This window comes from Cucumis melo, chromosome 6, assembly GCF_025177605.1.
Source record: "Cucumis melo cultivar AY chromosome 6, USDA_Cmelo_AY_1.0, whole genome shotgun sequence".
NCBI classification, from domain to species: Eukaryota; Viridiplantae; Streptophyta; class Magnoliopsida; order Cucurbitales; family Cucurbitaceae; genus Cucumis; species Cucumis melo.
Window position 1 is genome coordinate 15,978,642 of NC_066862.1, and position 21,739 is coordinate 16,000,380.

Sequence of the window (21,739 nt, forward strand, 5' to 3'; positions counted from 1 at the left end):
TGATAAATGTCCATAACTCTTCATTTAAAAAATGATTACAATAAGTCTCTTGGTAAAAAGAAAAAAAAAAACTAACCTTTAAATGTAAATAATGTAAATAAACTGGTAAATGTTAAATAGAGAAAACATAATGCAAATATTAGTTTTGGACATTATCATAATCAAAGGAAGTATTTGCTACTCCTTCATTAACATCATTTTTCTCTTCAGGAGACTCAAAGAAGTCCGCCACATCCAAAATGAGTCATGTTGGAAGGGTCAAATACATTATCTTGATAGGCAAAGTTTACTTCCACATTCTTCCCTTTTTCCTTCAATGAGGCTTGATAGAGGTCGACTAAGTGCTTGGATGTACGACAAGTACGAGTCCAATGACCATTCATACCACAACGGAAGCATTGATTTTCACCACTTTTAATTTTCTTATTTTGTGGAGTCTTCCTTCTATGATCATCATTTGTGGTTTTCTTGAAATCTAAATGATTATTACCACGTAAAATATAATTACTTCTTTCTCTACCACGGTCTCGACCTCGGCCACGATTACGACCACGACCTCAACCTCGACCATTAATATTATTTAAAAAACAACATTCGCTTCAGGGAATGGTGTTACTCCAGTTGGTCGAGATTCATGGTTTTTCATTAATAACTCATTATTTTGTTTAACCACAAGAAAACATGATATGAGTTCGGAATACTTTTTAAAACCTCTTTCTCAATATTGCTGCTGCAGGAGTATATTCGAGACATGAAATGTTTAAAAAGTTTTCTCTAACATATCTTCATCAGTAATTTTTTCTCCGCATAACAATAATTTTGAACAAATTTTAGATAATGCGGAATTATAATCACTTACTGATTTAAAATCTTGCAACCATAAGTGCATCCAATCATATCGAGTTTTAGGAAGAATCACACTTTTTTGATGATCATACCTTTCTTTTAAACTTTGCCATAGTTCATAGGGATCTTTTATCGTAAGATATTCAATCTTTAGTCCCTCATGAAAATGATGTCGAAGGAAAATCATGGCTTTCGCCTTTTCTTGACTTGAAGTCGTGTTTCCTTCTTTAATCGTTTCTCCAAGATTCATGACATCCAAATGAATTTCAGTATCAAACACCCATGATAAATAATTATCACCATTGATAACAAGAGCTAGAAATTCTATTTTGGTAAGACTTGACATGGTAAAACTATAACAAAGAACAAATAAACTAACTTATATTAGAAATTTAATAAACATGTCAAACATGCATTTTAAGACAACTTAGATAAATATCATATTATGCACATGATACAAAAATCAATGGAACCCATATATAATAATTCAAAACATGCATGTTAATGTACCATAATTAAAATTACAAATAAAAATTACATATACATATTATGGAAAATTAACAACAATACACACCAAAAATGTTAATTTTACAACATACTTAAGTAAATTGATAAAAGCATTTAGATCATAAAAACAATTACAAAACTTATACTAATAGAAAGTAAACAACTAAATTATAAACACAAATTATAAAGAACCCATAAACTATACATAGATCTTAAAATAATTGATATAAGAACCAAACATAAACGATCATATAAACCATAAAGAAATTAAAGATGAACTAAATCATAATCTTATCATGAACTAAAAATATTTTTTTAACAAACAATAACCATGTAAACGTAATATGTAAGATTACACCATGCAATAGGTATAAAATATTACATTCTCAAACATTTAAACTATGCATGATGTATACATGGATTGTTTCATGCAATATTCACAAATACCAAAAAACAAACTAATATTATAACCTACCTTTTGCAAATAATAAAATTGTAGAGTGTCGTGCTGATAACGTGTTATGAAATAAAGGATAATGAAACAAACAAAGAGAAGAATAGAGAAGAGAGGAAGAAGAGAAGACAATTAAACTCAATTGTGGTGTGTCTTACAAAGGCACCACACTCCTCTATTTATAGGACATATTATGATATATGTTACATTATGGAATTCAATGGGATGAATGTTATAATATGGAATTGAATGTGAGAGTTATATGAAAATTGTAACCTATGTAGGTTATGGATATTTACATTTATAATATATCATTATATTCACAATAAAAACTACTTTTTTTCTTAGTTTATAAATTTTAATTTGTTTTTTAAAACGTTAGAACAGGTAAATAATAACAAAAAAAGTAATTTGGGAGGGGTTATTTTTGTCAATTTCTCCGATCATTTTCTTCTCTCATTATGTCTTTCTTCTTCATCAAACTTTCTTTTTCCGAGCCCTTTTTGTTTTCCCGTCGAAATCATGCTATTTATCCATTTTAGTAGATCTTCGGTAAGATTTGGTTTTCTTATCACCGAAATGAATAAATTCTCCGATGCTTCCAATTCGAATCTCAACTCTATGATTTTAGTTGTACCCAAATTGCATAAGCTTCTAAACCACTAACGATGGGTCTGCCCGTCGAGCCATTTCAAGCATTTGTGTCCGTTGATGGGTTCTATTCTCTTATCTTATAAGCCTTAAATTATAGTTCAATAAATCTAAGTATATAGCTTTAATTTTCTGGGCATTCCGTCCCTAGGTTTCTTGTGTTGGGTTGTTTAATTGACTCCATAATGGTAACTCATCTACACAAAGAATTATACATGGGTTCAAAATGGTGGTTAGCTAAAAATTTCATCTACACTAAGGAGATTTCTATTGTGGAGGAATCATTTTCTAGATTAAAAATCTCAAGATAAAAGTTCGTATATGTTCTTACATTTACGTGGGATTATTCCTTCAACGTTCAAAGGATTTTAGAAGAAAATGATATCCAAACGATTTGAAGTGAACTAATTTGGTTTGTTAGAGAAGTAGAAAGAAAAAGAGAAGAAATGGAAAATGAAGGGGAAGAGATAGTGTGATGGAGAAGATGGGGTTTGTTATACAGATGGTTCATTTTCATGAGCACGAATGAAAACTGATTCATTTCTTAAAAATGAATGAAAAGTGATCTTTCTGTTTGCGTCAAAACAACATGAAGTTATCAATTTGCCCTTCAAACCCGCTGCATACCTGACCTTCATGAGAGGCCACTCAATACTTGATGCATGCTACTCGACAAACAATTACTCGTTGCACATTTTCCAATAAACAACTAATGTTATTTTAATACCTTTACTCACTAATACTACACTAGAGCACGATGTCCGATTACTTGATCCTTGATCAACAATAGTTATATTGTTTTAAAATTTGTATAATTATGATGCAATAATTAAGATGCAAATGAGATTTGCTTACATATATACTTGGTGTTTAATTTGATTAAATACTTTTGGTTGATATAGAAATTGGTCAAAATTTCCATATTCATAAACTCTTTCATACTCTCAAAAGTCATCAAATTGATAACAACATTGGTCCTACAATCAAGTTCTAAGTCTCAAGGATAGCAAAGAAAACTTGGTGATGGTTCACATCTTAATTGTGTTCATTTTCATCAACTATAGAAAGAGAATTTTGAACTACAAAGGTATGTGTTCCTAAATTCTACTTTTCCGCAATTTTTAACGTGCTTTACTCCTCAAAATTCATGTAAATTAGAGTGTTTTACTTCAATTCGCTTTCATTAACATGTTCATTTATCTTTTAGGCCAAAGATGTGCCTCCATAGATTCATGACACTACCAACTGGCATACTGGTATGCATGTGATACTAAGAGTAGACCCTTTAAGTATAACAAAATCCTAACATTTTGTAATTTACAAACTCACTTGAACTCTATCGTGGAAGGCAACTTGCTCCATGAGGTAACAAGCAAAATGAATTAAGGGGCTATATTGGTGTGGCAAAAGGAGGACACATATACATACATGGATTTCGTCCTTTGGTTGGAAATGAATCACTAACCAAGATGGGTGATATGCACCTAAACTGTGTGTATTTTGCCTTTGATTAGATTATTTTTTTAGATCTTATGAGTTTGCTAGTGTTTTTCAGGGAATTTTTAGAAAAAGGGGTGTTAAAAGTAACAAACATCAAACCAAATCATAATCCAATGAAAAAGTAAAGAAAAAAAAACCCCACATGATATTAGGTCACTTCAGAGAGCTCCAATAACATGCATTGTGGCAAGCGTCGTGATACCTATTCAAAGTGCCATTGTACTAGGCAAGTGTCACTGCGCCCGATCGAGGTAGAGCACTACGCTTCAACAAGAAACTCTCTATCACGTATACAGCTTGTGACGCTTACTTTCCTTTTTTTTTTTTTACAAATTTCATATTTTTGAAAAGATCTAATAGATCAAGTTTGCCTTTTCTGTATATTTGGGTCTTCTTCGACACTCAAGGCATGAAATTTACCTTAAGTTTCAAATCGAGGTGTTGTTCTAGTGGAGTTTAACAGTTCTCATCAAAGAATAAGCATACGATAGTGTCTTCTCTGATTTTTACTTTACTTTAGTTTTATAATTTCAATTTAGTACGAGAATATGTCTTTGAATGTCATGAGTAGCTAAATTAATTAGCTTTAGGGTGGTGGTTGAATTGCTTATGAATTTAGGCTAATGCTTAATGTTTATTCATGAATATTGTGGAGTTTTATGGTTTTCAATATTATTATGCTTTATTCTTATTGATTAGCCCTCAATAATTGTTAAGTTAAATGTTCAACCGAATAGGTTTCATGTATAATCAGATCTATAACATCGAATAGCTATTAACCTTTCATGTAAATAGTTTCCTTAAAAAAAACCATTCATGTGAATAGCTATTAGAAAAATAAAAAAAGTCGTTGATGATTAAACTTAATGCCATGTGTCTTAATCTAATCTCATGATGTTAGTTATCATTTAAGGTTGCATGAAAAAATTACTTTTAAAAGATAATAAGTTGGGCTTTAGTTTCGAGACTTAAGCATAATATCTGTATAAGAATTCATGATTAACTTAAATATAACCTGTAATGACCCAACTTTCCGGACTAAGCTGAGGTCACTACTAAATACCAAAACTCGACCACACAACATAAAATTTAAAAAGGACCAGTTACGATTCATTAAAAACGTTAGAAACGTTACAAAAAAAACAGTTTCGGGCCCTATTTTAAATCAGTCACAAAAGTTTCAACAAAAAAAAAAAAAACTCAAGTCCTCAGTTCAAAATCACAAACCAAATATTCTGACAAAATACATAGCGGAAGCAATAAGAAAACCAGACGCGTCCATATGGCCTTCACGCGTCCTTCTTGCCTCTCGTCGGTCTGCCCCTCGCTGTGCCCTTACCTGAAAAGTTTAAGAAAAGAAAAGGGTGAGTATAAACATACCCAGTAAGGGACCCACTACTGGGCCCGTTAAGGAACAACAGTTAACTTCCTATTCAGGGGTACCCTACTTAACAGTCTAGTGGTTCCGTAGAACGCACATATCAGTCTAGTGCCCCCGGAGGATGCACATATCAGTCTAGTGCTCCCGAAGGATGCACATATAGTCTAGTGCTCCCGAAGGATGCACACATCAGTCTAGTGCTCCCGAAGGATGCACATATCAGTCTAGTGCTCTCGAAGGATGCACATATCAGTAAGGCATACTACCCCATAGATGAAGCTAACCGTTACCCCTCAGTCCATACCCCATCAACACTCATATTACAATTTCGCCATAGGCTTTGCCAGTCAGATAGTACAGATTTAAACAACTACATCCTCAGTTGCCATACGCGTAACCGTACTTCCAGGTCCATCGACATGCAATTCCAATCTACCTCGTAGCCCGTTAACATAACCACACTAGACCGGACATCTAGCATCGGGGTCTACTAACAAGAAGCTCCTTATACCCGATAGTGCACAAGTTACAACTAGCGGTCGAATTTCTCTTACATCAGACAAGAATATAATAACAATGTCTAGAAGTCAAACACACATATATTTATTCGGTACAATTACTAACGTGTAATCCCCTGTGGACTACTACGTTTCCAGCCTCGCTCCGAGGTCCAGTAGTAGGAGAACCCTTACCTGAAACTCGGTTATGCCCCTCGATCGAGTCCACGCTCAACGGATCCACCTAAACGAAAACACGAAGGTTTTAATCGATGACACTAGTAGAAGTCATTTTTAAATGGTCCTAAGCGACATCCGTTGACTTACCCGAGGAAAGGAAAACTATCTCCAAACAAGCCTGCCGCGGAACCCGAGAACTTAAACGTCAACTCCTTAATACCTTCAAGGGAGAAAAGGTGGGACCAAATCTTATTCCAATATTCAAATTCGAATCGGACGTAGCAACATTAGGAAGTTCATCAAAATAATCCTCACCGAAGACTCACCGTGACCCGAAGTGGAGGGAGGAAAAATATGGCTTAGGTGGCTCGGCTCGGCTTGGCTCACCTTCGGCTCGGCTTGGCTCGGCCTTGGCTCACAGCTCGGCTCACGGCTCGGCTCGGCTCAACTCGACTTTCGGCTCGGCTTGCAGCTCGGCTCAAGTCAGCTTACAGTTCGGCTCGGCTCAGCTTGTGGCTCGCGACTCGGCTCGGCCTTCGGCTTGACTCGGCTCGCGGCTCGGCTGGATCTGCTTGTGGCTCGCGGCTCGGCTGGGTCTGCTTGTGGCTCGCGGCTCGGCTGGAAATGGGTCTCGGGTCGGGTCAGCTTGGAATCGGGGCGACCACGAACATCGGCCTCTGGCGTTCGACGACGGAAAAGCTTCGCTTCAACGCGACGGAGAGCGACTGGGCGTCGGCGGAAGGTGGGGCGCACGCTGGTGGCCGGCGTCGTGAGCCCGAGAGGAAAACAGAATAGAGGAGAGGCCGCGGCGGTCGAACGTCGAAGCTGGAAAGCTTCGACGACGTGGACAGAGACGGAGATGGAGATGTGCGCGACGGAAGGAAAAAGAAGAGAAAAACGGGCGGCGGCGGCGAAGGAAGAAGAGATGGTGGACGGCGGTGCTGAACGGAAGGAGAGAGAGATGGCTGCGGCGCGCGAGGAAGATGAAACGAAGAAAATGGATGGGGGGGGGGGGCTCGCGCGCGGTAAGTAGGGTTTCTCCTTTTTTTTTTTTTTTAAAAAAAATATATATATATATATATATTAAGTTAAATAAATAATAATAATAATAATATTTAATAATAATAATAATAATAATAATAATAATGATAATAATAATAATATAATAAATAATAATATTAATTAATACTAATGTAATAATAATGTTAAATAACAATAATAATAATATTAAATAATAGTAATAATAACAATAATAAATTATAATAATAATAATAAAAGAAAATATTAATATTAAATTATATATAAAGATTATAATAAATATTAATGATAATAATAATATAATTACTATTATATTATTATTATATAAATTTACAAATATTAATTTCAGAATTTCAGAAATAAATCCAAAGTTTAAAATTCCCGAAAAATTTCATAAAACGGTAAAGGTTTACCTCGAAAATTCGGGGCGTTACATAACCTAACAAAGTATTTAAGGAAATCAACACCCTAAACCACATTTTTCTCTGAAATCCAAAACTTTGTCTTTTTAGTTAGTTTGTTTACATAAATTATTTAAGTTTGATTCCTTAGCCAAAATCAAGTATGATTTGAGAAAAACTAAACAAAATTGTTTGGTTGATCCTTGAGAATAGTACTCGACATCTTAAGCCATTTTAGTATATTATAACCTGACTATGTATGCTTGCAAGATCGCACACGTCAAGTTTTTGGCACCTTTGTTAGAGATCAAAGTAATTGTTTGTGTTTAATATTTGAGAATTGAAAAAAATTTAGACTGAGGGTGTTTTTTTTTATGATTTGGTTGGTTTTGTATTTGTAGTGCATGTGTGCGTGATAAAGACACCATTCTATTGTCGTTTTATCTTGAGATTGAAAGAACTCTGAGGAGGAACCTAAGAACTCGACAAGAAACAAGAGAAGATACGGGAGAAGAAGTAGCACCAAAAGCCATTGAGGAGTATTTCCAACCAACTTCCTAAAAGGGCAACCCATAATTGTCAATGCACCTAGCAATGTTAACAACTTTGAGCTCGAATCGAGGTTGATTCAAATAGCTTGTAAACTTGTCTACAAAGAAAGTTCCACCAAAGTTTCTCACAAGCATCTAAGAGAATTCCTTGACATAGTCGGATCAGTAAAGATTAATGGTGTAACGACCCAACTTTCCGGACTAAGCTGAGGTCACTACTCAGTACTAAGACTCGACCACACCATACAAAAATTCATAACGGACCGGTTACGATTTCTTAAAACGTTAGAAATATTACAAAAACAGTTTCGGGCCCTATTTTAAATCACAGTCACAAAAGTTTCAAATAAAAACTCAAGTCATCAACTCAAAATCACAAAACAAAATATTCTAACAAAATACATCAGCGGAAGCAATAAGAAAACCAGATGCGTCCATATGGCCTTCACGCGTCCTTCCTGCCTCTCGTCGGTCTGCCCCTCGCTGTGCCCTTACCTGAAAAGTTTAAGAAGAGAAAAGGGTGAGTATAAATATACCCAGTAAGGGACCCACTACTGGGCCCGTTAGGGAACAACAGTTAACTTCCTATTCAGGGGTACCCTACATAACAGTCTAGTGGTTCCGTAGAATGCACATATCAGCCTAGTGCTCCCGAAGGATGCACATATCAGTCTAGTGCTCCCGAAGGATGCACATATCGGTCTAGTGCTCCCGAAGGATGCACATATCAGTCTAGTGCTCCCGAAGGATGCACTTATCAGTCTAGTGCTCCCGCAGGATGCACATATCCGTAAGGTACACTACCCCATAGATGAAGCTAACCGTTACCCCTCAGTCCATACTAAACCGTCTACTACAGTCATACCCTATCAACACTCATATTACAATTTCGCCATAGGCTTTGCCGGACAGATAGTATAGGTTTAAACAACTACACCCTCAGTTGCTATACGCGTTTCCATTTCGCACACCATTATGGTAACCCCTAGACCCAATCAACTAATCAATCAAAATCGGACTCACTGTCCTTCCTCGTCCAAACTCCATGATCAATGTCCAGACCAATGACTACCACGTACCTAACCGTAACTTCAAGGTCCATCGACATACAATTCCAATCTACAACGTAGCCCATTAACATAACCACACTATACCGAACATCCAGCATCGGGGTCTACTAGCAAGTAACTCCTTATACCCGATAGCATACAAGCTACAACTAGCGGTCGCGTTACCTTTACATCAGACAAGAGTGTAGTAACAATGCTTAAAAGTCAAAACACACACATATTTATTCGGTACAGTTACTAACGTGTAATCCCCTGTGGACTACTACGTTTCCAGCCTCGATCCGAGGTCCAGTAGTAGGAAAACCCTTACCTGATACTCGGTTATGCCCCTCGATCGAGTCCACGCTCAACGAATCCACCTAAACGAAAACACGAAGGTTTTAATCGATGATACTAGTAGAAGTAATTTTAAATGGTCCTAAGCAACATCCGTTGACTTACCCAAGGAAAGGAAAGCTATCTCCAAACAAGCCTGCCGCGGAACCCGAGAACTTAAACGTCAACTCCTTAATACCTTCAAGGGAGAAAAGGTAGGACCAAATCTTATTCCAATATTCAAATTCGAATCGGACGTAGCAACATTAGGAAATTCATCAAAATAATCCTTACCGAAGACTCACCGTGACCCGAAGTGGAGGGAGGAAAATATGGCTTAGGTGGCTCGGCTCGGCTTGGCTCACCCTCGGCTCGGCTCGGCTCGACCTTGGCTCACGGCTTGGCTCACGACTCGGCTCGGCTCGGCTCGCGGCTCGGCTCGCAGCTCGGCTCAACTCAGCTTACTGCTCGGCTCGGCTTGTGACTCGCGGCTCGGCTCACGGCTCGGCTCGCGGCTCGGCTCAACTCGGCTTACGGCTCGGCTTGTGGCTCGTAGCTCGACTCACGGCTTGTTGCTCTCGGCTTGGTTCGGTTCAGCTATTGCACGCATCGGCTCGATCTGTCACACCCCCTCCCGGACTACCTGCTACCTTAGACCGAAAGATGGCGTGAAGCCGACGAACAACGTTTTTCTGTACCTGTATCTGTCGACTGTGCTTAAAACTTTCATGTGATGAACTTGCCAATCTAGTATATAAACTATTGTACATGCCACAAAACACAGCGGATCCTAGGCTAGTCAAACACAGCTAGTCAAACACATACATGAAGTGTACCTCAAAATTTACCGATTTCACGAGTAAACCTAAAGACACCTTAATCAAAATATAACCAACAAAATTTACACAACTACATCTCCTAAAGCTTATACAAACTGTGGAGTATCTATAACATACAAGGGTGTGAATACATCACAACACAACAGACTTTATGCCTAACTCAAAACACGTACTGGCAATCGATAATGAAGCTTCCGCAGACTAAGGCAGTCTATCAGGCACCGGGAAGTGGATCTCTACCTGGAAAATGGGTAAAACATTTTGGAAAGGGTGAGCTATGAAGCTCAGTGAGTGACTCAGTTTAAAACTATGAATTTAAAGATAAGAGCACGTGAAAACTTTACATATATAAATCTGCTTATACAAGTCGTAAATGTAAATGTGTAATAGTAAGAATAGCTTCCTTAAATACTCAGCATGTTCATCATTGAAATCTAGCAAGGCATATCAAGTATATCGAAGCATTTTAACTAACATGACGAATCTACGTTGTGTAGGGTACACCTAGTACAACAACGTTTACAAGCACTACGATGTAGTGGGGCCCGCCCAGCACTCCCATCGTCTTTGTCGTAGTGGGGCCCGCCCAGCACTCACGACAACATCGTTGTTATGGAGTACACTCAACGTCAACAACGAAATCTAACCAGTGTGCACACGGTAATCTCTAGCCTCAGGCTCAAGATCTCAGTCATGTAGTTAATGAAAATTTCATAAATCATCAAAAAATATTAAAACATGCCTGCTTATAAATTTTACACAAAGCTCGAACTTTACTCAGCTCTTTCGTGGAAAATTGTAGTTCTTAAAACGAAACTTCATACTAATTCATGCTTTGCTTAAAATATTGTGGTTTAAATACTTTCCAAACATTTAATATCTACGTGCTAGCATAAATTTCTTTAAGAAATCTAGTCTCCAAATGTATACTTGAAAATAGTCATGAAATTCAAATACCTTTCATGGCTTCGTAAATAAACATTTATCGCATTCAATCATAATAACAGTTATGGAAAATATTTTAAAGTTGGTTTTGTCACTCACAGTCTTGGGCTAGATCCTTGGTCTATAAGCTCGGTTTAATTCTTCTCGGCCTGCCAACAACCCAACCGAGTATTAAAACCCTAAACATTCTGGTTTCCTAAAGATATACATAACATGTCGCACCAAAGATGACGCTCACGAAAATAAAGCTTAAGAAATAAAATCCTATTTCAACAATTCTCTAAAATTTCCAGATTTCTAACATAAACTTCAAAGGACTATAACTTTCTCAATACTTAACCAAAATGAGTGTTCTTTATATCAAACTCTTCATTTTGAGATCCTCTAAAACTTACCTGAAGACATATAAATCTGATTCCCCGTGCATAAACACATATAACCCTCAAAACAGAACCACTTCCAGAATCGCGCGCACACGACCTCTTTAACTTGTTCCTACAATTTATCCAATTTTTAGTCGTTTTTGGTTTACAATTTCTTCATGAAAGTTGTAGTAAATTGAATAAGCTTTCCAACCATACCAAATAGAGATTCTAACTCCACCGATACACTCTGAAATACAAGAAAAACCAGAGACCTCCTGATTTCGAGTGAAAACCAACTGCCCTGTTTTCTTCATCAAAAAGCACCAAATGAATATCCGAATTTGCTCCAACGTTCTTCATAAAGTTTGTTTAAAAATGAGTTAACTTTCAGTAAATGTAAATCTCACCTCTTAATTCCTTTTGAAGAGTTCAAACCGAATTAAAAACCAGTGATGTGCAGAATGAACTAAAATTCAGCCATTGATACACTTTGCTTGAGTTCTCCTCCTCTTCTTCAACCTAAAAATTCTAGTAAAATTTCTCTTCTTCTTCCAAAATCTCTCTTAGAAGTTCTCTGCAAATTGAAGAAGGAAAAAGAAAAAAAAAATAAAGGGAACTTGGATGTCTTCAAACTTGGCGGTGAAGGGAAGAGAAGAAGAAGAAGAAAAGAGAAAATGAAATTTTCTTCTCCTTTTCTTCTTTTTGTCCTTTCTTTTCTTTCTTTTCTTTAATTAATTTAATAAAACTATTTAATATATAAATATATATATTTATATTTACACTTAATTTCCATTTTCTTTTTCTTTTTTTTTTCCACATTTAAAGAAATTAAACCAAGAAAATATCAGGTTTACAACTTACCTTCCCTTTAGAAAATTTCGTCCTCGAAATTTAGAATGTCCTTAACTGAAAAGTATCGGATAGCTCTTCTTCATCTGATATTCTGGTTCTCAAGTTGCCTCCTCCGCTCCATGATGTCTCCACAAAACCTTTATGAGTGGAATCGTTTTGTTTCTCAAAACTTGTTCCTTTCTGTCGAGAATCTGAACTGGTTCTTCAACATAACTCAAATCTTCTTTTAATTCAACTGGTTGATCTTGCAACACATGCGATGGATCTGGTATATATTTTCTTAACATGGATACATGGAAAACATCATGTATTCGTGCAAGTTCTATTGGCAACTCAAGTCTATACGCTGCTGGTCCCACTCGTTCTGTTGTCTGATATGGCCCAATATATCTAGGACTTAACTTACCTTTTCTTCCGAAACGAATAACACCTCGCCATGGAGATAATTTCAAGAAAACTTGATCTCCAACTTGGAATTCTAGGTTTCTTCGTCGCTTATCCGCATAACTTTTCTGTCGATCTTGGGCTTTCCTCAGATTTTCTCTGATCAACTTAATATTGTTTGTCGTAATCTGAACCAACTCAGGACCTACTAACTTCCGCTCTCCCACTTCATTCCAGCACACAGGAGTTCTGCATGGTCTCCCGTAATTTCCATTTATATATTTATATTTACACTTAATTTCCATTTCCATTTTCTTTTTTTTTCCACATTTAAAGAAATTAAACCAAGAAAATATCGGGTTTACACGATCGGCTCGGCTTGCTTGATTCGGCTCGACTCGATCGTTTGTAGTCGGCGCACACGCGACGACTGTTTTCCCTCTGTTTCACTCGACGACGGCCGGAAGGGGGAAGCACGACGAAAATGGAAGGACAGCTTGTTCGAGTGCACGAGATGAAGAGAGAGAGAGCATCGGAGATGACGGAGATGAAGGGAGAGAGAGCGTCAGACCGATCTGGGAGGACCTGTCGACAGCTAGCCGTGCGCGGACAACATTGCGAGGCAACGACGACGAAGACGAAGGAGGTGGTGCTGGCGCTGTCGGTAAAGAAGGAGAAGATTGAAGAGGATGGTGGTGGCGTCGGATGGAGAAGAGAATGAAGAAGAAGAAGAAGACCGACGGGGAAAAGGAAGAAGAAGACCGCGTGCGTGTCTAGGGTTTAAAAAAATTATAAATATATATATATATATATTAAATAATAATAATAATAATTATAATAAAATATTAATATTAAATAATTATAATAATATTAAATAATAATATTAATACTAATACTAAATAATAATGAGAGTATTAACATGAAATTATAGTGATAATAATACCTAATAATAATAATATAATTAATATTATATTATTATTTTATCATTTTACAAAATCTTAAATTTCCGAAAAATTCACATAAAATGCTAAAATTTTACCTCGAAATTCGGGGCGTTACAAATGGGGTAACAAATAATATGCAATTAGATTAAGATTCTTTCCTTCTTCTTTGCAGGACCGTGCTAAGGATTGGCTAGGAATCTTGCCATCGGCAAGCATCACAACTTGGGATGCACTTTCTCAAGCTTTTTTGAGTAAGGTATTTCCACAAGCAAAAACCCTAAGATTGAGAATGGAGATTGGCACACATTTCGCCAGCTATATGATGAGTAACTCTATGAAGCGTGTGAAAGGTATAAAGATATTTTGCAAAAGTTCCTTCAACATGAATATCTGAATTGGTTGCAGATCCAATTATTCTATAATGGATTGTCAAGCAATAAAAATGTGGAGAGGAAATCATCTTTATACGAATTGCTTCCAAAGTTTGTTAAAAGAGTCTAAAGGTGGAACCACCACTTTGGAGAGTTCGGTGTAAACAATTGTAGACACTATGCAAAGTCATGACAAGTTCATCTAGAACTTGGAGATGCCAATGTGTCAAGTGGCTATTGTTGTGAACACACTACAAAAAGGTAAATTCTATAGTTTTCAAGAGAAAAACCCAATAGAGGAATGTAAAGCCTTAACCTTGAGGAGTTGGAAATGTTGGAATATAGAAATGTAAATCTCTTCATCTTATCTTATGTTTCCCATGTTGCTTATTCTACCCCGTGGTGTCTCCAAAGGACCATCACTAATGGGATGGTCTTGTTTCTTAGCATTTTCTATTTTCTATCGAGGATTTGCATGAGCTCTTCCTCATAACTTAGATCTTCTCTCAACTCAACTAGTTGTGCTTGCACAACTTGAGAAGGATCTAGAACGTACTTTCTTAGCATGGATCACATTGTGTATCTGAGAAAGTTCTGAAGGCAACTGAAGTCTATAAGTCGTGGGCCCAATTTGTCTTATTATCACAGAAGCACCAATACATTTAGGGCCTAGCTTATCCTTCCTACCAAAATGGAAAACACCACTCCAAGGAGATAACTTTAAGAAGACTTGATCTCCTACTTTAAACTCAAGGCCTTTTCATCTATTGTCTGCATAACGTTTCTACCTATCTTGAGCTATCTTAAGATTCTTTTTCATAAACTTGATATTCATAGTTGAAGCTTGCACCAAATCTGGGCCAATTAACTGATGTTCTCCCACTTTATTCCAACACACTTGAGTTCTACAAGGTCTACCATACAAAGCCTTAAAAGGTGCCATTCCAATATTAGAATGGTGGAATGGTAGCTATTGTAAATGATAAGTGGGTATCCCAAATTCCTTCAAATTCAAGGACACACACTCTCAACATGTCCTCTAGGATCTGGCTAACTGACCATCTATTTGAGGATGAAAAACGGTATTGAACTTCAACTTAGTCCCTAAGGCCTTAGCTTCTACAAACTAGGCCAAAACTTAGAGGCAAGCCTCACTATTTGAAACTATGGAGACTTGCACTCCATATTGACTCACTATCCTGTCGACGTAAAGCTTAACTAGTTGATTTATCATAAACATCGTTTTGATGGATTTACACTGCATTGTCTTTGTGAGTCTATCAACCATTACCCAAATACCATTGTGTCAACTCAAGGAACGAGGTAGTCCAAAGAGAAAATCCATGGTTATGTGCTCCCACTTCCACTCTGGTAGTGGTAGTGGGTTGAGTAGTCCTTCTGGCCTTTGCCGAATTGGCTTAACTTGTTGATAGATCAAGCATCTATCAACAAACTCTACTATCTCTAGCTTCTTTCCAAGCCACCAATACATTCTCTTCAAGGTCCTACACATCTTGGTCCTACCTGGATGCATAGTTTATGCTGAACTATAAGCATTTTCCAAAATGACATCCTTCAATTCTATTACACTTGAAATACATAGTCTACCTTTCTTAACTATGGCTCCATCTAACCTCAATTGAAACTTGACTTTTTGGACTTGCTTGGACTTTCCAAGCATTTTCTTAAGTTGACTATCCTCCAATTGTCTTCTCATAGTCTCAGTTAGTAGAGAAGACCTAACTTGAAACTAAGCTAATAAGCCCAAGATCGACCGAGATGACCCAAGATTGTGAGACCTGTTTCTAAATAGAAGATAATTTGGTTAAGCGATCGTATAAGAATATAAACAATCATTTTGGAACTAGACGATCGTGTAAAAAAAGTTGGACAATTGTATAAGAAGAAAACGATCATTTAAAAGGGTAAACGATCATGCAAGAGCAATAATGATCGATTAAGAGGGTAAACGATCGTGTAAAAGGTTACACAATCGTGTAGAATGTTGAATAATCATGTAGATTGATGAACGATCATCTAGGAGGTTTATTGAGGTTCTTGGGGTTATAATTATCAGACCAGTGAAGTGGATTCTATGTGTCTTACACATATTGCATACATTTTATTGCTAAGCAAGAGCCAACAAGATAATAATAATTTAAGGGGTGACAAATCTAACTTAGGATTAACATAAATAAGAGAAGAGGACAAAAGGAAAGGATTATTATTATGAGACTTTACAAAGAGAAAAACTAGAAATAGTTAAGCAAGATGAAGACTGAAGAAGAGTGCTAATCAAAGAGGGAAACTGAGTACAGTGAGTGATTTTTCTAAATGATTATAGTTTTCAAAAGCTTTGCTTTCTAAGTCTCATGTTTTATGTGTCATGTAATGCAAGTCTACGTTTACAAAGAAGCATGATTTGAAAGAAAGCTTTAATGTTATGCTTAAAAGTTAAAGATCCATGTTCTATTGATTGTATTGTATGCTTTTTTTAGAGTAAACCATTAGTTTTATTCCTATCAATGAGCTAGTTGTTATGTGTACATAATGAGTAAAGGCAACCATGTAGAGAGGCCTGCATGGTGGAATGAGGCAGAACAATGCATAAAAGATATGTATTGCGCCAAAAAGCTTGAGCAACAAGGAATGGACTGAGAAATTCATAAGGATGTTGTTGATGCCATCACAGTAGTCCATGCATGGGAATGATTCATGTCTTGGTGCAAGGAATAAGTGAAATTAATGTGTATTTATGATGTTTGAAATGTGTTATTGAATTTAGGCATTGAGCCTGTGTTTAAACAAAAATGATTTATGAATTATATTCCCAAAACGTTTTAAAAGCATCACTCGCTAAGTCTTTTGAATCACGTTTTAAATTTTTTGTCCCTAAGTTATCAGAGGTAAGCGAACGTTTAGAAAGGTAAGCGATTAGGTAAATAGGTAAGGGATCAGAGGTAAGCAATAGTGTATGAAAGAGTAAGCGATCAGGACCATGCGATTGGTCAAGAAGCTAAATGATTAAGTTGAAGAGCTAAACGATCGTTAAGAGTTGAAGTCTGTGGAGGCATTTGACATTTCTTTGTTTAACTCCTGTTGTGAGAATTTTTATCTTGTCTCGTACTGTTGTAGAAACTTTTGGGTTTGAGTTAATAAGAAAAGTTTACTGATTTTATTTCCACTACTTGGTATTTAGTTAAGTATAATTTAAAGTGTGTTAAGTAAATTGGTACAGGGTGTGATATAGATGCTCTGAGATCTACACTTTTCTCGATTGGACTTGCTCGAAATCATCATCGAGAACCTTAATATTTCCCTTTTCTGCTTCAAGTCTCGATTGAATATGACCCTAAGATGGCCCGAGACCCATTTATAAAACCTTTCTATTTTTTAACTCAATCGATAAGCATCGAGATGCTCTTGTCTTAGCATCAAAATTTTCTCTCTGTTTTCCATCTCGCTTGAGATTACTTAAAGCTTACTCAGAATTCTTACTTCTATCTTTTCTTTGACTTTTCTTTCGATCAAACAGGACTAAGTCTGAACACTCTATCTCGAGATCTTGGGCAAAACTTTTAGCCTCTCCTCAACTTCTTAGCAAGCAAATGAGATAGAAGATACATGTATTACAATGTGGCATGCAAAAAGTTCAAATTTGACTATAATGTTGCAAGAGAGGTAAGACATCTATAGTTGCATGATCTTAATGAGTGGTATTCTCAAGCTTATGAGAATGCCAAGATATATAAAGAGAAGATGAGTGTATGACACGATCACCACATCCGTAAACGTGAGTTGCATCCTAGACAGAAAGTATTATTATCCAACTCATGTTTACGTTTGTTTCCAGCTAGAGAAGCTAAAATCGCAATGGTCTTGTCCATTTGTTGTTAAGGAGGTCTTCTCACACAAAGCTGTGGAAATTGCATCATTCGACAACTCTAACATGTTCAAAGTAAACGGACAAAGAGTCAAGGTGTAATATGAAGACAAAGATATCACATCAAAGTCTTAATAAATTTATATTAAAAACGGCTTCTTTAATATTACTTTGACGCGTTGACACATTTGTAACCTAATTTTCGAAAATCTCAATTACATCGCGTTCGTTTGTGCATCATTTATTGCTTTCTTTTACTGCTTTCTTTATCACTTTTTAGCTATAAAATTTTGCGCCTATTTGAGGAGAGAAATCTAGGGCAAAACGTTGGAGCATTGGTTAAGCGATTAATATTGTTGGTAGAAGAAGATTTGTTGATTAAATTAATTTTTATACATTATCTTCATAGATTGAACGCCAGATTGAGTATGCAAATTGGTTTTGTGCCTCTCATCCGTTTAAATATACTTCGTTGATTCATCATTTAAGGATCTATTTCTTTGACTTGCAACGTGAGTAGACTAAGTTATGTAATAAAAAGTGCTAACTTTGCCTTCAGGCGATGACCATGCTATAAAAGGTACACTTTCTCACCATGTGTTGAGATTTCTTCTAATTCTGCGTTAAGTACAAGTTTTCCTCATGCTTGCCAAAGTGTAAGTGAAGCGAGAGGTTTGCTAGATAAGCCAGGATCGAACACAGAAAATTTCTATTAAAATTTGTTATAAAGCCAACTTCAAATTCCAGGCGATATAAATGTAAAACTATACTAATTTCATTATTGACATTGAGGATTTTATAGAGGGGAATGAAATGACATGATTATGGCATGTGAACTAACTTGCGTTAAGAAAGATAAAGGAAAGTCTTTGTATTCTAAGTGACCTAAGACATGCAAGATGTTCTTGATGCGATATAGATCATTTAACCATATTATATTTAAGGCGAGCAACCTCTCGATGCCTAAATACCACAACTGTTCATAAAGATAGATCAAGCGATATCTATCTAGGTTTCCTTACTTATAAACATCACATTGCTTCTCTATTTAAGTGAGCAGCCTCTCAGCGCCTAAACGCCACACTTGTTTTCCTTCAAGGACATAAATGATTGGAGGTAAAACACCAAAATGAAGTTTGTTTTCAAATTTCCTTCTGCGCATGTTTAGCTAGGTCCTTGCTACTTACCCTCTCAAGCAGTTAGCGACAAAGCACTAATAAGGCGATTAAATTAAGCTCAAGCTAAACACGATGAGTCTTATAATAAAGAATCCTTATCAAGACTCATCGATAAGTAAAGAAATGGGGGAAAGACAATGGATGAACATGCATTCTATTGATAATGTAGGCCTCTCTTCCTTGAGATTAATATAGTCAAACAATACAGTACAAAGTAAAAGAATGGAAAGTAAAGAGATGAGCTGAGCTGTAGAATGCATTGAAAAGCATTCCTTCGCTCTTTTACAAGTTAGGGGAATGATGAGTCAGCTTCTCTCTCTAGTCTCTCTCCAAACTCTCACTCAGAAGTTGATCGGAGAAGAGGTGGAAGAAGAAGAACTACTACTACAGATGAGGAAGGACTCTAAAACTCATCCTTCCTCCAACCTCCATAAAGAAGGACCTCATCTGATTCTTGTCCAAGGTAGAGTTGGAGGTACTTATAGGCATACTTAGACGATAAATTAATTATGCTATGGTGCACATCCGTCCTTCATATGATGCACATTCGTCCGTGCCTACAAATGTTAGCGCATAAAGTAGTCGTTTCTTGTTACATCATCTCCAACAATTACTCTTGTCTTTTAACGAATCATCTAGTGTGATGTATTGGCATCTTTTCTCACAATGTAAATCGTCAGGCTTCTTGCTTCTTACTGAGTTCTTGTACACGATGCTTTTTGCAATTCACTTCCTTTCTTCTTTTCACCATCTTGCATGGAAAAACACTTAAAAGCATAGTTAATCAAACATGATGACTTATGTAACGTGCATTCTTTTAACATTATAAATTTGCACTAAAAGCTACACATTTTAACTTCATTGTTTTACCTAAAGGCCACAATAACTTATATTTCTACAAATGATCAATTACACGTTGTTGCAGGATAGATTGCGATGAGTTTCTAAGCATCAAGACACCATACCACGCTCTAGGTAAATTGAGGTATCTTGCATTTAGATAAGATCATCGCGAGAAAGAATTCGAAGGGTTCTATCCATTGGGAGCCTTAAAAGGTGCGCTGTCAATAGTCACTTCTCATTTAATGAAGAGAGAGGTGTCATGATTCCTTTCATATGTGTGATGCGCTTATAAACAACCTTTGATTTTTTTTCTTCTCAACTCATTTGCATCCTCATTCTCAAGCATTCTATAGCTTTTTCTCCAATCTCTTTCTTTTCTTCCGGTAAACTTCCATTCATCCCCTAAGATTCAAACAGATCCATGGCAGAGTAAAAGTGGAACACCCATGGCTTCACTAAAACTCTCATTCTCAAGAGAAAGAAGCCTTTGACTTCATCCTCACACCAACCACTCAAACGACCCATGGTCACCTATACAATAAAAACCTATCTTAACACCTCACTTCCCTTCAAGCCAAGTGTTAAAACTGCTACCTCTATTACAAAGAAAGCACCCAAACCCAAACCCTTCGAAAAGCCTAGCCATATGCATTCTTATAGGCTTGAATCAGAATTTTCACAATGCCCTTTGAAGCAATCAGAGATTCCAGTCGCATCTACAAGCGAGCTAGAAAGGAGGGATGAAGAAGATGTGTTTGGTGAGTTGAGCGATTTGAATCGCACAAAGGCGCGAGGAGCAGAGGAGGGCGTGGTGAATCAACCCACCCCATAGTAGTACGCAACCCTGAGGCATTGGGAAGGACAAGGTATTGGTGCAGGGAGAAGGAGAAATGAGAGGCAATAAGTTATAACTGCATGGAGCTGGAAATCGACGATGAGGAAGATGCCGCTATAATTGTCACACCCCATCCCGAAGCCTTTCCTAACTAGGCCTAAGATGATAGAGCGAAGTTGATTGACATCGTTCTCCTTCTAAAAATACATATCAACCCTACTTAACCTAAAATTAAACTATCTTTTTGTAAACATATATACTATAGAAAACATCTAAAACCTGGAAATATAAGACTTCATAACAGTTTCAAGGCATCCAACCAAAGTACAATCTATTTACTCAAGTCTTATGTAAACATAAATGAAATTAGAGTCTCAACAACAAAAACTATAGCTTTACAAATTCAACACAAGCGGTTCTTACTAGTTGATTATAGACAGCACAATTATGTCTAAAACTACTCTTAAGTACAGATCATCATGCACAAAATTAAATGAGTCGTACTAAAAAATTTTAAATCTAACTTCTAGTAGAGTAGATAGACTTTTGTCAAGCGCCAAAACTATGATTTCCATCTGTAAGGTTGATAAAACACTGAAGGGTGAGCTATAAAGTCTCATGAGTGACAACTTTTAAAATAAAACATGCTTACTAAAATAAGCATGCAAACACTTAGAAAGGAATCTTTACATAACACTTTCTATAGGCATGTATTTCTAGCAAAGAAACTCATGGTTTAGGATTTGCTAGCTTAACATTACTACATTGTGTTAGGGCATGCCTAGTACCTTCAACATCTTCCTTTCTAACTTTACTTCTATAATGTAGTAGGGCACGCCCAGTACTTCCATCGTCCTTATCATAGTGGGGCATGCCCAACACTCACGACAACATCGTTTCATTGAGTAC

General features: G+C 36.7%; 1 long non-coding RNA gene across 12 annotated transcripts; it reads right to left on the minus strand.

The window, feature by feature from the left end:
* Positions 1-5,167: 5,167 nt before the first annotated feature.
* Positions 5,168-13,037, minus strand: LOC127149669 (uncharacterized). Of its 12 annotated transcripts, none has more exons than XR_007821401.1 (6): positions 11,976-13,037; positions 11,275-11,894; positions 9,697-10,470; positions 9,518-9,590; positions 9,387-9,435; positions 8,347-8,501 (listed from the first exon to the last, which is right to left on the minus strand). It is a non-coding gene; the product is annotated as an uncharacterized LOC127149669 (long non-coding RNA). The 12 variants fall into 12 exon arrangements; XR_007821398.1 differs by having other exon boundaries at positions 11,275-11,841; positions 11,948-13,037; XR_007821403.1 differs by having other exon boundaries at positions 11,275-11,848; positions 11,948-13,037.
* Positions 13,038-21,739: the final 8,702 nt, after the last annotated feature.